A 15,307-nucleotide genomic window follows, 5' to 3' on the forward strand; every position below is an offset into this window, starting at 1 on the left:
CAAGTCCCTTCCCCAGCCACGGAAGGAGGATAAAGTCTCTGTCCTGTCTTGGGGGATGCTGAGAGACTCAATGCCTCGCAGGGGTAGGCAATCGATTTCTTTGGTGCAGTTTGCCTAAAATCAAGGTGCTGCAGAGCCGGAGCACCCCAGCTAGCTAATTCCTGGAGCAGGGTAATGCTTCTGCCAGTATTGCCTGAGTAATTCAGGCTTCTGCTGAGCCATCTGTGGGGAAGCGTCTCGCCATTTCCTGACACCCACACGCTGGCTTTCAGCCCTGAGCACACAGGACTCTTCTGGGCCGACCGTACAACCTGGGGACTTTATACCTCCAACATCGAGGACGGCTGGGAGGGTGGATGGATGCCTTCCTCCCAGTGAGGGCAACCTGGGATGCCAGGGCAGGATAGTGCCAGCCCCCAACACACTCGGTGAAGGAGAGCAGCGATTCATGCCCCGCTCTGGCCGAGGCGGAGGTGCACGAGGACACAGCCAGCGGGTCCGCACAGTCACGAGCACGGCAGCGGTGAGCGTGGCCGTAGGTCCTGCTGGGCACCGAACCCATCTGGCTCAGAGAATCCCTTTGGCAAGGGGAGAAGCAGGTGAGGGAAGGCACTGGCACACACGCGTCTGCTGCTTTGCCCGTGTTGGGTTCGCCTCTGTGTTGCACTTTGTAAATGTCATTTGGGCTGTAAAATGTCACTTGATGTCTTTCTTTCCGGGGTGTTTTCAGCAACGTCTGCTCCAGAAACGTGGCCGAGACCTGCCAGCTAACCCGAGAAGACAAACTTCTCTTGTTCTTCTCCAAGAGCACTTTCCAGCCAAGGATCTCGAAACATTTTGCCCTGCTCAGTGCATCCCACGGCAGGAGCTTTGTTACCTGAAGCCAAACTTGATCAACAAGTCCCAACCTGAGCCTGGGACTGTGCTACCTTCTGCACCTCGTGGTTTGCTGAAAGCTGTGGCAACCTTTTCAGAAGAAACTCCTGGGATGTGGCAGTCACAATCCTCAGGAGAATAAGCGAGGGAAAAGATGTGTGCTTCCCAGCCCTATGCGAGGAGAAGGCTGGAAAGAAGTCTGTTAGAACAGGGCTGAGGTTTGACAGCCCTCACTTCTCCTTCTGCCCTCTGTGCATTCAGCCCCAGCTGAGAGGCTGAAGAATTGCTTCACACCCCCCGCTTCAAGCAGTGCGGTGACTTTATGGCTGGGAGACACAGCTCATAAGGGAGGCAGGCAGGGGAAAACCGAAGCGGTCCTGTCTTCTGCTCCCACATAACCTGCTCCTAGGCAGAAGCTGCCAGACAAAGTGTTGGCTGTGGCTGCTCACGCGGCCAAAGCAAGAAATCACCCAGCAGTCGCTGCAGTGGGAAGCGGTTGCCCTAACACTCCTTGCCTAGCCCAGAGCTAGAAGGGAAACTGAGGCACGCAGCAGTGATGCAAGCCATCAAGCAGCAAGCGGGGAGGCCGAAGCCCAGAAGCATTGTGGCCCCCCTGGCCCCGTAGGCTGCCATATCGTTCGTCAACCCTCACTGTCTGTAGCGATGGCAGGTGGCTTCTCCTTAGAGCAGCCGGAGCCTCGGTGGGGAGAGAGAAATCAACCCAGCACCCTTTTAACAGCAAAACGAGCCACCCGGGGATGGAGGAAAAAAAAAAAAAAAAAAAAAAAATCTCACCCCCTCGCTTTCACCGGCCCGGGGAAGGCAAACCTCCTCCTTCGAGGGAAAAGGCCCCCTTCGCCTTCCCCCCCTCCACCGTCCTCATCCTCACCCCCATCCCCATCCCCGTCGCCCCTTCCCGCCTGGGCTCGCCTTCTCGCCCCTTCCCCTTTTAAGGTGGCCCCGCGGGATACGCGGCGCGCAGGAGCCGGCTACGGGCGGCCCTCGGCTCTTCCCCCCCCCCTCCCGCCCGGGGTGGCCTTAAATCGGCTCCGCGCCGCCCGTAGCCGCATCGCAGGCGCCGTCCGAAGGCGGGCGCTGCCATCCGCCGACGGTCCCGGTCCCGGTCCCGGTCCCGGTCCCGGTTCCAGGGCGACAAGGAGGACACACCTCCTGCCCGGCTGTGGGTGATGCTTCCCCGGCAGCCCCCGGTGCGGTGCCGCCCCGCTTTCGGTGCTCCGGCATCTCCGCCGTGATCGGTGCATCTCGCCAGGTAAGAGGGAACCCTTCGCGTTCGGGGACCGGCTTGGTTTGGTTGTTTCTTTTTTTTGGGGGGGGACACGCCAGGGATGCAGGGGTGACCTTGCGGTCTCATGGGTGCCCGGCGGTTGGCGCTGGGAGGGGGGGGGGTACCCTGCCCCGCCACCCGGGTCCCCAAACTTCATCTGTGCTTCACCGGGACCCCCCTGTCCTTGCACACCCTCCCCCGGGCACCTTCCAAAGGAGCACCATCCCATTCCCAGACTGGAATTTTCCAGCTGGGGGGAGATGCCCCCAGTCCTGGTGTCTGTCCCCCCGTGGCTGCAGCAGCCACCGAGTCAACGCTTGCCGGCATCTCCGACCAGGTTACCAAAAAAAAGGGTCCCGGGGAAACCGCTGCCCGCCCCAGTCCCCCTCCCCCGAGAGGTTTTATGGCTTCTCTTCGTGATAGATACCGGGGAAAACGAAGTACAGAAGGGCAACGGGGTTTGTGTGCAGGCACACGCAACCCCCGTGGGAACCGACCCCGGGTGGGCATCCCCCGTGAGGAGCTCTGGAGAGATGGGCTGGGGAAGGTCTCTGTCCCTTTTCACCCCTGCCTGGCACACGGGGTGGCTGCCGAAGGGATGCGCTTGCTGGTTTTCTGGAGCAGAGTTTGGGGTGGATGTTCCTAGGTGAGTTGGAAAGTACTTTTTTTTTTTTTTTTTTTTTGCCCTCCTGTTCCTGCCACTCGCTCGCCCAGCCCGGGGACAGGAGAGGAGGAATAGGCTCAGCAGCTAGTGAATGAGAGGGAGAAACCCCCAGGTGCTGCACACCTGGAGAGAAGCACCTTGTTCCTCAGTAACAACTCCTTAGGCAAACCTGCCAAGGGGCAATTTCTGTGCGCGCTTGGGAGAAGGGGTGTTCGGTTCAGCGGGGCAGCACCAAGCATCTCTGTAGCAGAGCAATAATGACAAGCAATAAATAGCCATCCGGCAACTTGAAGCCCGCACAGCTCAGCGAGTGAGTGGGGGAGCATGAACGACGCAGCCTCTGCAGGTGCTTTCAGCTCTTTTCCTGGACCCGGAGGCCTCCTTGTGCAAAGCACGTATGCAGAGAGCATAGCAGGGTACAGTGGCTTCACGCACGACTCTGATCATCCACCTCCGCTCGGGCTTAAATCTCATCTGGTGCAAAAAGGGAAAAATAGATGGTGAGGTTCATGCCTTGCATCCCCGGACCGCCAAACAGCCTCAGACAGGGCTAGGACCAGGGACCGTATAGCAAATTGGGAGATGGGTGCACAGAGACAGCAGGATGGGATCCTCGCAGAAGGGAGGCCATCGTTACTCCGAAATGAGATACCTTGGTAGGAGATTATGGGCAGATCGGTCTCAGGTAATGGAGAGGGTTACAGGGCAGGAGGGGGCCACTGGCAGAGCTGCATGTGACAGCCTGTGTCACATCTGCTTGCAGCCGCGCATGCCGCCAAACCCCTTCTCTCCGTGCCTTGAAGCGGGATGCGGGGGCCGGGATCGCATTCGGTCAGTGGCTTGCTCCATGGTTTCCTGGAAGCTATCTGTTAGCGGGCACGCCTGGGACACGGACCGTACGTGAGTGCCGGCGGCCGAGCGCACGCTGTGCCGGCCCGGCGTGAGGCCAGGAGCTCGGTGGCTGTGATTCCTCGTCTCTCTCCCTCCTGGGAGCGACTTCAGTATCGCTTTCGGGGCACTTCAGTCTGCACTGAGTTAAGGCTCTGCAGGGCAGTTAATGTACAGAGGTAGATGCGCTGAGCAGCTAATGCATAGTATCGGATATTTCAGGAATCGGATGAGATCAAATCAAAGCTCTTGGCTTCTTTGACATTTTCAGTGTAGTAATAATAATTACAATAACTGATAAACCATTTAGGCAACCTTGCAATCCCAAAGCAATTCTGCCAGCTGACACAGAGCACAGCTGAGATGCGGCCACCTTTACAGCGAAGGGCCTCAGCCTGACTTGCAAGACACTTAGCAGCCACGGGATAGAAAGTAAAGCGGTTGGGCTGAGGACACTTGCTCCCATGGCAAGGATTTTTAATGAACGAAGCTCCCGCACCTCTGGGCTTTGTTACGGTGTCATTTGGGAAGACTGTTGCCTAGGGAGCTGCACAGAGCTATAGAGCAGCTAAATGTATGCAAGAGAGAATTTACTTCCACGATGTACAGCCCTTAAATTCACATTCTTTCCATGGTTTGGGAACGTCTTTGTGACTAGTGCTTGTGTCCTCTAACCGCATCTTCCCTGCAGAGCATCCGAGGTGGTACTGGACAGCTCAAGGCTGTGTCTCCTGCATACCCAGCATCCCTTCTTCTTGCCTGGTGCCTTCTGGCAGGGAACTTTTCCCTCCGCTTCAGCGGCAGGCCAGGACATGTCCTTAGTATCTGAGAGCAAAGTTGTACCTAGCAGGCAGCCTGCTGGCAGGAGCCTGGAGTGGATTCACTCCGGCCGTACCCCCGGATGGCTTTCTTCCCCTCTTCACCACGGTAATCACCTGCCAGCGGCACTGCCTTGCACAGACCCCTGTTTCTCAGTGCCTTCACAGGTCTAGCCCCCCACTGCCCCTCTGCCTCGGGGGGCTGGTGCTGCAGGCACGGTCACCTCCAGCTTCCCACCGATGCCTCGGGAGGCAACGTTGCTGTCCCAGCCGTGAGGAGCCACCTCACAACCCCATCCGTCTCCCAGAGCTTCTTCCAAGGTCTCTTCTTCCTCCTTTTTCAGCACTCTCAATTGTCTTTCCTATTCCCAATATTTGGGAGCAATAAAGAGATCTCCTGACGTATGCTGCAAGCCTTCGTATGTATGCCTACGAGGGTTAAGATATTTGATAGGCTCCAAGGATGCCCTTTACTGAGCATGCAGAATTGCTCTGGGAAAGCTCTGCAATTATTCTGCAGGATGTACACAGGAAAGATGATATCTGTCCCCTTCCTCCTTGTACTTAATTGTTCCTAATAAAAGAAGAAGCCTAAAAGGGTGGTAATAAGCCAGACTGGAAGCCGGGTCCCACACGCCTGCAGGGCCCTGGAGAACTCTAGAAGCGCTCTGCCCTTTTTGCTCCTGGCCTTTCTGTCTAATAAGTATTATGCTCGTCTGCGCCGCTTCCCATCCCGAGATCTCAAAGTACTCCGCATACGTGATTAAGAGCACTCCCTGCCCACATACAGAGCTGTTTGTCAGGATGACTACCCCCACTTTACAAGGGAGACACTGCAGCTGATAGCGTCAGAGCTGAGACAGCCCCAGATCGTCTGTCTCCCAGGCAAGGCCCCTGTATCTCTGAAAAGCACTTGCTGGGAAGCAGCTCAGCCTAACAGGACTGCGATTTAAAATCTACCGGTACCATAAGAGACCAATAAATACAGCGCGCGGATGAGATGTGTGGCTACCGACATCCTCCTCTCGGGCGCAGGCATGAGTGCCTGAAGCCCACTCTTTGAAAGGGACGGTGGTCAGACCCTACTGATTTCTCCGGGTCGGGGTATGTTTCCAAACTGCAACGCGACCCATGGTGAGCACGCTTATAAAAACTTGGTCCTTTATCCTTTCATGCTGTTTTAAGCTGTGCAGGCTCGTAATTAAGAGCTTGAAGTCTCTTCTAGCTCACTCTCATGTGACATTAGTGCTCCCGAAGGTCCTTCCTTAAGAGCTCGAATTTATCTACTTTGCCAATGTTCCCAAGTGTTCAGTCAACTGCCTGGCTGGCTTCCCCTGCCGCGCAGTGGGGGGGGCTGAGATCCTTCTCCCCGAGATAGATAAAAAATATTGCACTCTGCAAATTCCTCAGATTTATAAAATGTGAGCTAAGTTTCCTCAGGTGACACGGCTTCCCAGGGCTGTGACACAGAACTGGGATCCACAGCTCCAGCACAGGGACCTTTAGATTTTGTTTGCAGGTCATCCCTCCTCTGAGCAGGTAATCCCACTAATGCCTGATGCATGTAGAGAGATTTGTTAAGATGGGGCTAGTTAGCTCGGGGAGACAAACGAGGAGGGACATCGGGGTGAAAAACAAAGCAATCAACAACATAGAAGAGGGAGAATGAATGCTTCTCTACATGGCTTTTCTTAGTAGAGGAACTGGATTGCATTCAGGAAAATGTGAAAGGTAGCAATTTGATGATAAAAGTAAGTATTTTCACATGCTGTGCATAGTGGCATATGGAACTCGCTGCTACAAGATGCTGCTGGTGCTGAGTGTAGGATTCAGGAAAATCGGAGACATTTTGATGGATAATAGATCATTCATCACTGGACAGGACAGTCCATTTGAAATAGATCTAAATCTTCAGGCTTCAACCTCTCGCAATTGTCTAGCATGGGATTTCTTGTACCTTCCGAAACCCACAACATCGATCAATGTAAGAGAAAAAGGACAAAAGGAGACAGACATGTTTGAGTGAAGATCACTGGGGCATATTTTCATTTCCATGCAGAAGCAAAAAATACGTGTTTTGCAGCCTGTGTGCTGACACTTAGCTCTCACAGGTTTGGTTTCTGTCAGCTGGAGCAGGTTCAGGTTAAGTTCTGATGAGATTTGAGCTGGTCCAGTGGTGCTTACGCTGCCGTTTCCCCTGCCTGTGCTGTTGATTTTAATAGACTGCCAGCATCCTGGCAACTTTGTGTGGTGCTGGTTTATGAATACTGCTGCATTACAAAAGAAAATTGTATTGTCCTACTCTTTGGATGTTACCCCTTGGCAATGAGAGCAAGGGCATTTATTCCCAGGACAGTCAGCCTCTAGCCAAGCAAAGTGCTGGGATTACTTAGAGCTGAACAGGGTTAGCAGTCAGACAATCTCGGCTCCGGATAAAAGATTTTAGAGCAGCAACGTTGCCTCGTTCTGTAAGTTCACGTTTGTGGGTTTGTGTGTGGGAGTACAGGGCACATGGGAACCGCGTTTTGCTAGCAAAGCAGGATTGCTCCTCAGCAGCCCTTGTGTGGGAGAACTTGGAGAAAAAGCCAAGGACTGGGCAGGCAGCAGTAGCTTGCAGACCCTGCTTCCCCTGAGGTGATGCTCCCCGTGCGGCACTGCAGGGCAGCCTGGCTCCTAAGGACGCTGTCTCTAAGGGCAGGGGTAGAGATGCGGTTTTAGCAAGCTCCTCTGTGACCTACTAAAATCTCCCAGTACCTCTTGCTAGAAAGAGCACAGTTGATCCTTGCCTGGCAGGAGCAGAGGTTGCTGGCTCCTCTCCCCCTTCGTGCCCCAGTCGTTAAATTAAGATACTTAATATTCATCTCTGCCTGAGCCTTCCTCATTCTGAAAGCACGCTAAAAACCCAGCTGTAAGGGGATATTTCTCCTCTGACCGGCAGATTGAATTATTACGGTTATGTCCATAGCTACGGGTCAGGCAACAGTGAAAGCCCTGGCTGTGACCACAGCTATCGCTGCCACGTATTACTGCCATTCATCGGGGCAAAACTGCGCAAAGTGCCACCTCGGAGACCAGTGCTGGGCGAGCCTGGGTGCCAGCAAGGGATCTTGTCCTCTCTGCAGTGCTGGGGTGCCTTCCTCACGGGAGGTGGTCCAGCCTGGCACGCTCGTTGCGTCCTCCCCTCCGCTTTCTCCCGCGCAGATCGCCAAGGTGATCTTAGCTTTCTCCCTCCTGCTACCCCATCCCCTGGATCCTTCCCCCCCGTGGCCCTTCCCCCAGCCCAGATCCACACAAAGGTGAAAAGGAAGGAGGCACCGATGACTTTCCTGTATCTGCCAGCTTCCCTCTCCACCTCTGACGTGAATGAGGCCCTTCATGTGCTCCTCTTGAGCAAACACAGATGCTTTTGTTTTATGGGCTGGTGGGACGGGATGGAATTAATAAATCAGAGCGCCAGTGCTGTGCTGCCACATTCCTGCAATTTTAAGGCCAGATCACACACAAAAAAAGGCAGAAGCAAAATAGGCAATCTCTTCAGAGAGAGCTCAGATGCTTTGACTGTGCCTCCTGCTTGCTGTCCCACTTCGTCCCGTGCTCCTTCACCCTTGTTCATTCCTCCTTCTCCTTTCTCCCACTCTCTCATTCCCATTAACCTCATCTCTTCTGTTTCCTCTCCCTCCCTCAGGAGCCACTTTCAGTCATACCTTAGTATCCCACCTACATCCATTTTTCTTCCCTCACCTGCCTTTCATCTAGCTTCCCTTACTCTTACCCCACACCAAGGTCTGCCCAAAGCTTGGGCATTCAGGTATGAAGTTCAATGTCCTGCACGCAAGCCCAAGAGCCAGGAAAGCTTCGGCTCTTATACCATGGACCAAAATATCCCTTTTTATACCTGCTTCCTCCACCCCGCCTCAGTTTCTCCTCATAAGGAGAATGGTGCTGCCTGAGAGATTCAATGAATGACTCTGGGAATAAACCACACGAATTATTACTGTTCTCCTCTCAGACATGGTATTTAACAGTGTTCCCGTGAGGAAAATTAGATCCCGCCCCAGAACTGGCGGGCCTTCTTTCTCCTTGAAGGGTAACCAGAAATACTTTGCCAGGCTTTGCGCAAAATTAATTTTTTTGAGCCAGATAGCAAATTTTTAACATCTCTACTTGGCTACCATGAGGTGGTAAGGGGCTAGGAGAAGATCTTTTTCCTCCCCTATAATTAGTTAACTGTATGTCGGGCTTCAGAAAGGCAATGCGAACCGTGTGGTTAGTATAAGCTACTGTCAAGGGGCTGAGACACTTTTTATTCACTGCAAGGGTTGTTTTTTCTCTAATGAGCTTAGGCACTTGAAAGTCATTTCCCCAGAGTGCTTATACATCGTTGTGCTTATCTTACCTGTGGGGGAACTGAGGCACTGAAGCAGGTGAAATGATTTGCCCAGATCCACATACTTACGCATAGTTGAAGCCAGAAAAAGAACGAAGAAATCTTGTTTCACAGTCGAGTGCTTTATCCTCTGGCCTCGGAGGAGGCCAGCAAAGACCTTTATCTTGTTTAGATGAGGGGATAGTCGTTCCAAGAGGATGCCGGGGCAAGGGTATCTTTCTGTACTAATTCGTGTCTTAATGAGTCCTGTTGCTAAGCGGCTTCAATGATAGATCATGCATCTTCTTCACTAAGCATTGAAATAATTTTTTCATCATTAAAGCTAATACAGAATCCTCAGAAACATCCAAAACTCACAGCAGGGGCTCAAATTAGCAAGCAAACAGAAACCAAATCCTGATTATCCCTGTGCACCTCTACAAAGCCCACAGGCAGCATCTGCTGAAGTCAAACAGGAGCCCGGCTGAGCTGTATCTCGAGGCTGGGCTGGGCAGTCAGAGGCAAGCTGGCAAATCCTACCGCTCACAAGGTCCACCGCCAGTTTCTTTCCTCCCTCAGACGTGCGTGCCAGCTCCTTATCTCTGTGGAAAGGAGGTAGGGGTGCTAACCACTGACTCCAGGTAGCTGAGTTGTCCCCTGGCAGAGCTTTAGAAAGGAGAAATTATTTGCATTTTGGCAGATCTCAGCCTGGCCAGCATTTCTTCCCAACCCTGTTTGTTTTTTCCGCCCCCCTTGGAACCGCCTCCTCCATCCTACTCCCATCAACCTCTTGCAGCCTCTGTTTTGTCAACAACTAGATATTTCAGGTGTCCTCTCCAATCCAGCCCCCTGCTCTGCCTTCACTCGCACGTCTTCCCTCCACGGTGGGATACCAGCACCTCTTGCGCTGTAGCAGCCCAGAGGCTTCTCCATAGTTCCTCCAGTAATCCCAGTGCATTTCCCGTTCTGGTTAGCAACTCTCATGCCATTTCCCGTTTTCCTCAAACCTACGGCACTTGGCAGCACGTTATTAAATGATAACAGGAGCTTTCTTTACAGCAGAAATTATGTTTCTAGCTTCTATCTTAGAACAGGACTCTTGGAGCATTAAGGGAAACATAACAAACCTCTTATTACTCGATAGGCATCAGCAGCTCCGTTACAAGGGAAGGCACAGGACACTGCTAAGCACTTTGCTAAGATCCAGTCATCACTGCTGACCTCTATGCTAAGAAGACTTTTGTGGGTGAATATAGTTTACCCCAAAGGATAATTAAAAGGATAATTAAAGGAAATTAAAAATTGCTCTTACCACCTCCACGAGCCTTCATGTATGGCGCTCCCTTCTCTTGTCACCCTCTTGACAACAAATCCAGTACTGTTCACGTATCATGACCAGTGTCCCCATTTGCGCTCCCAGTCACATCAGCTTGCACACTTCATCCCACCTAGCAGCCTCTTCTGGAGGTGCTGCAGAGGACCCTTGTGACTCTCCTGTCAGCACCTACTCCCATTCAGCGGTAGATAAGCTGCCATCAGCAAGTTTTGTTCATAGTCCGGCCAGTCAAGCCACGCTTGGATTGTAGCTCCCTGGAAGTCAAACCAAGTCCTGTAGCTATTGAACACTGGTGCAAAATAGTCACTAGGCATGATTTCTGCTCTTTTGTACTCCCTTCTGCATCGCACTTACCAGACAGCTAAAATCTGATACTAGGTATTTCTTTCCTAATCCTAACGTGCGTCCTGACCTGAGCATCAGGACAAACACGAATGGCCTAGAAATTAGTTACAGCAGCAGAACCAGGAAGCCAGTTTCTTCCTTCTTCCTCCCCAAGAGGTTTTGGGATGTTTCCCCTGCCTAGGAGCTGTTGCTGGCCCTTCGGGGGTATGTTTTGCAGAGCTGGTAAGGGATGGAAATAGTTCACACGTGCATGTGGGAAGCTGGGAATGCCTCACTTGGCTTGTTGACCTCCACAAACGTCTTCACAGAGAACTGCTGTTGGCCTTGTCCTGCTGTAGCTCAGAAACACCAAGGTGTCTGTCACGCTGAGGACACACTTACAAGACGACCGTTGACCGGCATGCCAGGCTCCAGCCAGAGATGCAGGGTGCGTGCACGCTTGCAGGGGTTTGGGAAGGAAGGGGGTAGGATCAACCTTAGTAACATCATCCTAAGGTTAGCCCAGTTTGGGTAACACCCAACATCCCTTTGCTGGGAGAGAGTTAATAAGTTGAAGAAGGAGACTTGACTGCAGAAAGAGAGAAAAGACTGTTCACCAGACACATAATACACAGAATCTGTTTAAGGACAAAGACTGGGAAAAGCAACCAGAAGTGTGCTCCGTGGGTGGGAGATCATTGTCCAGCAAGGACAAATCAAACCCCTGTTTCAAGAGATTCCTGAGTCTCTAGAGATCTAGTGTCTAGTTCTGCAGCTGCCACTTTTACCAGCATTGCTGTCTGTGGGGAGACAACGCACTGACCCAATGCTCAGAAAGCTTTTCGATAACCAGAGGGTGCTTTTCTCCCCCCAACACAAGAAGAAAGCCAGATACACCCCCAGAATCAGGAAAGATTCAGATCCACTTCTAAGATTTATAGCAGGAGCCCATTTCTTGTTTCAAGGAGAGACTGCTCTTTGTCTGCCCTGATGTTTCAGACCAACCTGATCTGCCTTTGAAGTGAGCTTGAAAGGGCTCTCAAAGTGCAGAGAAGGGTTCAAAAAAAGCCCGGTTCATCTTTGCCCTCCAAGCAGAAGTATCTGTTCCTCAGTCGTTCTGCCCAAGGCCAAGCGGCAGCCCATGCATGTGGAAGGGGGGTAGGAAGGACAGCGCTCCCCAGCAGCCCCGAGTGCAGAGATGTGAGAGCTGAGGAGAGGCATCTCCCAGGATTTTCTTGCTGGTATTTGTGCCAAGATGACACTCCAAGCTCAAGGGACAGACAGAGCAGACAACTTACCAGCTTGGAGGGTAGCATCAACCCCTTATTGTATCCAGGTCTTGAGCAGCCTGAAGCACAGGCTTATTCACAGGTAAGCCCACGAGTGCAATACAGCATAGGCTGACCTCCCTCCCAAGAGAAGCTTTATAGACACCACGTGCAAAGACCACTTTCAGCCCAGGTTACCTTCATGCGCAATCAAGGACCACAGCAGAAAGCAAGCCCTATACAAGCAAGCCCTATGCACTCTTAAAAGAGAGAGCAGAGTTTGTTTCTCGTGCTGTGAGCTAGTCTCCTCTCAATTCCCTCACAGCCTTCCTTGCCTTCCCGACAGACAAACCTCTTCCATTTTAACGTGCGAGACGTGGAAAACCAGAAACCAAAACCTACACCTTTTCTTCCTGGTAGGACTGGATTGTTGTCAGAAAGGGGCATTTGGCTTTTGCTACTCCTCAGCTCCATCCCTTCGCCCCAATGCATCCACCGCGTACTTTTCCTACAAAGAAAACCTTTTTTCTACCATGATGTAGGGTTATCTTCTGGCAGCTGCTGCCGGTGGCTAAGATATTTCATCTATTGCTCTGACTGCTCCCCTGCCATTCCCAGAAGGTGGGAATTGCATATGGGTCTCTTGATCTCAGATGCCCTGGCACCTAATTTGGATGTGGCCTGCCTGTGGTCCAGAGTCAACAGCTTCCCTGTTAGGACAGGGAAGGACAGCAGGACAGCCTCAGCAGGGCACTAGCCATCACCTTCCTGCCCCTTCTTTTCTTCGCTCCCTTCCTCCCTTTTCATTTCATATGCAGCAGGCAGAAGAATAAACACTGTAGTCTTCTGACTCTAATTTTCATTCTGGTGTCTCTTTTAATCAAGCCCAAGCTATACAGATCAGCTGTGGCATTTAAGGTACAAATCAAGCAGCGGACCATAACGTATATCTATTGCAAAAGACAATTCTCTAGGCGCCACTTTATTTCTCAATTCTACATTTGTTTTTAGAAGTGTCTGCATGACACTTGGATGCCGCACAGCAAGTGGCAAATCTAATGAGTGCTGATGATTTATTCGGAGGAAGAAATCAGAATTAGCATTTTGGACCATCTCAGCTTGTTATGGAGTGAGCGTATTTCACGTATTTCAGAGTGAGCGTATTTCAGAGAGCTGCAACAGCAAAAATGTCCGTCAAGGAGACCAAAGTGGTGTTTCTCCTCTTTCCACTTCTCACTTAACCAATGCCTGCATGATGTGGTGGCAACTCATCAGTGCTGGCCAGCTGTTAATCTATGGAGCAGCTACCCATGAAAAAGTTCTGCCCAAATTTGTTGTTTGCATGAGGCTTTTATTGATCACATAATTCAGCCAGCATTCCCAAATAAAAACTCCGGGGGATTGTTGCCCATGCACCGCACGCACCCTCTGCCCACAGTTGTCTCCGTGCAATAAGGGGCCTGGACTCGGATTCTTCAGGGTGCCAGCACACACGTGTAACCGTTAAAATGTCAGTATTTCCACAGGTTTTGGGAAGCTAGTAGACATCTTTAGCTACATCCATGTCTTAAATGGCATAATTGCTATTCCACTCATTTGCAGTGTGATTTCAGCCAGAGCAGCTTCTCCTTCGGTTTCTTTTGCCCTCCCTAGGAGTAACCGGGAAGTCCAGCAGGGAAGAGCATTTCGACATTGCCTTTGAAAAGTAGGAGGAAAACAAGCTGTCTAAATCAATCAAGAGTGTGCATTAGTGATAGTATGTTCCTCTGGAGGTCTGCATTTGATGTCATATTGACACATAGCTAAGATCAAAGCCCATCTCTGCACCCTGGCTGCTACCAGAGGAACAGCGTTGGCCTTTGGGCCCCGGATCTTTACAAGGAGCTTGTGATCAATGTGATATTTTTTTTTTTCCCCAAACAAGCACCTGTGAAATGTAATTATCCATCAAATAATGCCTAATGCTTTTTTCTCTGAAAAAGTAATTCTTCTCTGCCTTTGAAAATGTTCTGGAAGCAAATACTATGGGTTCTTCCTTTCTGCTTTTGTAAGAAACCTGTAAAATGACAGCTCCCACTCCCACCGAACAGGCATCAGCTGTTAACTCAGTAGGGAAAGCTCTGGATGAAATGTACAGATACTTTGGAACAATCCGGTATTGTTTTTGCTTCCTTAGAATTATTTTGCCTCCTCGGAAGAAAGAAAGCTTTTTTTTTTTTTTTTTTTGGATAATGCAGATATTGGGCTGATTCACGCTGATACGTTTGGAATGATTATTCTGTAATAGTCATCAGCGTCTAAAAAGGACCTCGGTTCTGCCAGAGCTTGGCAGCAGGGGAGAGAAGCCGATGTTTGAATAAGCCCCCGACTTCCCTTTCAAGAGAGGGTAACTTGAAGCAGAGAGGTCTCTCAGGAGAGAGCTGGCTTTCTCAGGAGACATCTGGTACCTCCTGCTTCTGTTTGGGCCTGAGCTGCCAATCTTTCTCTGGGTATTTCTGGCACCCCTGGATTACGGCTCTGCAGCACAGGAAAATTGGGACGGGGCGGAGGGCTGTGTCCCTCTGAGTCACAGCCCACCCTTGCCAAAACTCAAGGGGATGGGAAGGCGGTGACGGGTCGCGTGGGTCAATCGGGAAGGACGTTTGGGTCCAGGCTGGTTAAAAATAGCCTGGTTTAGACCTCCTTTTCCAGGCTCTGGAAGGCTCCCTGCATAGCTGGGCTTTGCAGCCAAGTTCAAGGTCTAGTCTATATCCGAACTGGGTTATCTCCGTTCCTGCTGATAGCCCAGATAGTGCCTGGATACCCTTGATCTACCTGGGGATAGCGGGCTGAGCCATACACTGTCTCAAAAGTATTGGCTCCCACGGGACCTAGCCAGCAGATTTAATTAGCTTCGTCAACGTTTCTTTTTTGTTTTCTGTAGGGGTTTTTTTGCTTTTTTTTTTTTAGCTTGGGAACAAAGCACTGTATAAAGCATCACCCTCCCCAACTCCGTGCTGCTCAGACACGAGCCACACATCTGGGATAAGGATGCTCTCGGGAAAGGTGCCGTGTTGAGCTGTTTATGGACCAAGGTTGGAGGAAGATGCTTGACTTGGGTTCACGTGGGCGGTGGAGGGATGGCGGGGGGGGTGCACGGCGCATTCTGCAAGGATGAGCCTGGTTTCTGGGCTGAAGGAACTGCAGCCCCATATGGCGAAGGGATCGGAGCTGGCAAGGAGAGGATGAAGCCTTTCTTTACATCTGAGGAAGAAGCACGGGGGCTTGGGAAGGACGGCTGTTTCACTGGGAGTGACTCACTTCCCAGGGAAGTTGTCCCCGCAGGAGCCCACGCACCGAGTGACAGAGTGTAGATGGGGCTGAGCCTTGAAACCCCACAGCTGCTGGTAGCTCTGCTCTTCCTGCCCTGGGGAAGGACCTGGCCATTCTTCCCCATATTGTTTTATTATTTGTAGTTCTCTGGTTTTTGTCTCTCCGGGGGG

At 51.6% G+C, this 15,307-nt stretch overlaps 1 protein-coding gene across 3 annotated transcripts in view; it reads left to right on the plus strand.

Moving 5' to 3' along the window:
* Positions 1-1,932: 1,932 nt before the first annotated feature.
* Positions 1,933-15,307, plus strand: part of LOC128144751 (galactosylgalactosylxylosylprotein 3-beta-glucuronosyltransferase 1-like) — a 30,368-nt gene continuing 16,993 nt past the window's right edge. Inside the window, exon 1 of one of the 3 annotated variants that reach the window (XM_052793975.1) lies at positions 1,933-2,146. The gene's annotated coding sequence lies outside the window, so the exon portion shown is untranslated. Of the gene's footprint in view, positions 2,147-2,691; positions 2,808-15,307 lie in introns of those variants that run through there. The other 2 variants (XM_052793973.1, XM_052793974.1) reach the window with 2 other exon arrangements.

This window comes from Harpia harpyja, chromosome 8, assembly GCF_026419915.1.
Source record: "Harpia harpyja isolate bHarHar1 chromosome 8, bHarHar1 primary haplotype, whole genome shotgun sequence".
Lineage (NCBI taxonomy): Eukaryota > Metazoa > Chordata > Aves > Accipitriformes > Accipitridae > Harpia > Harpia harpyja.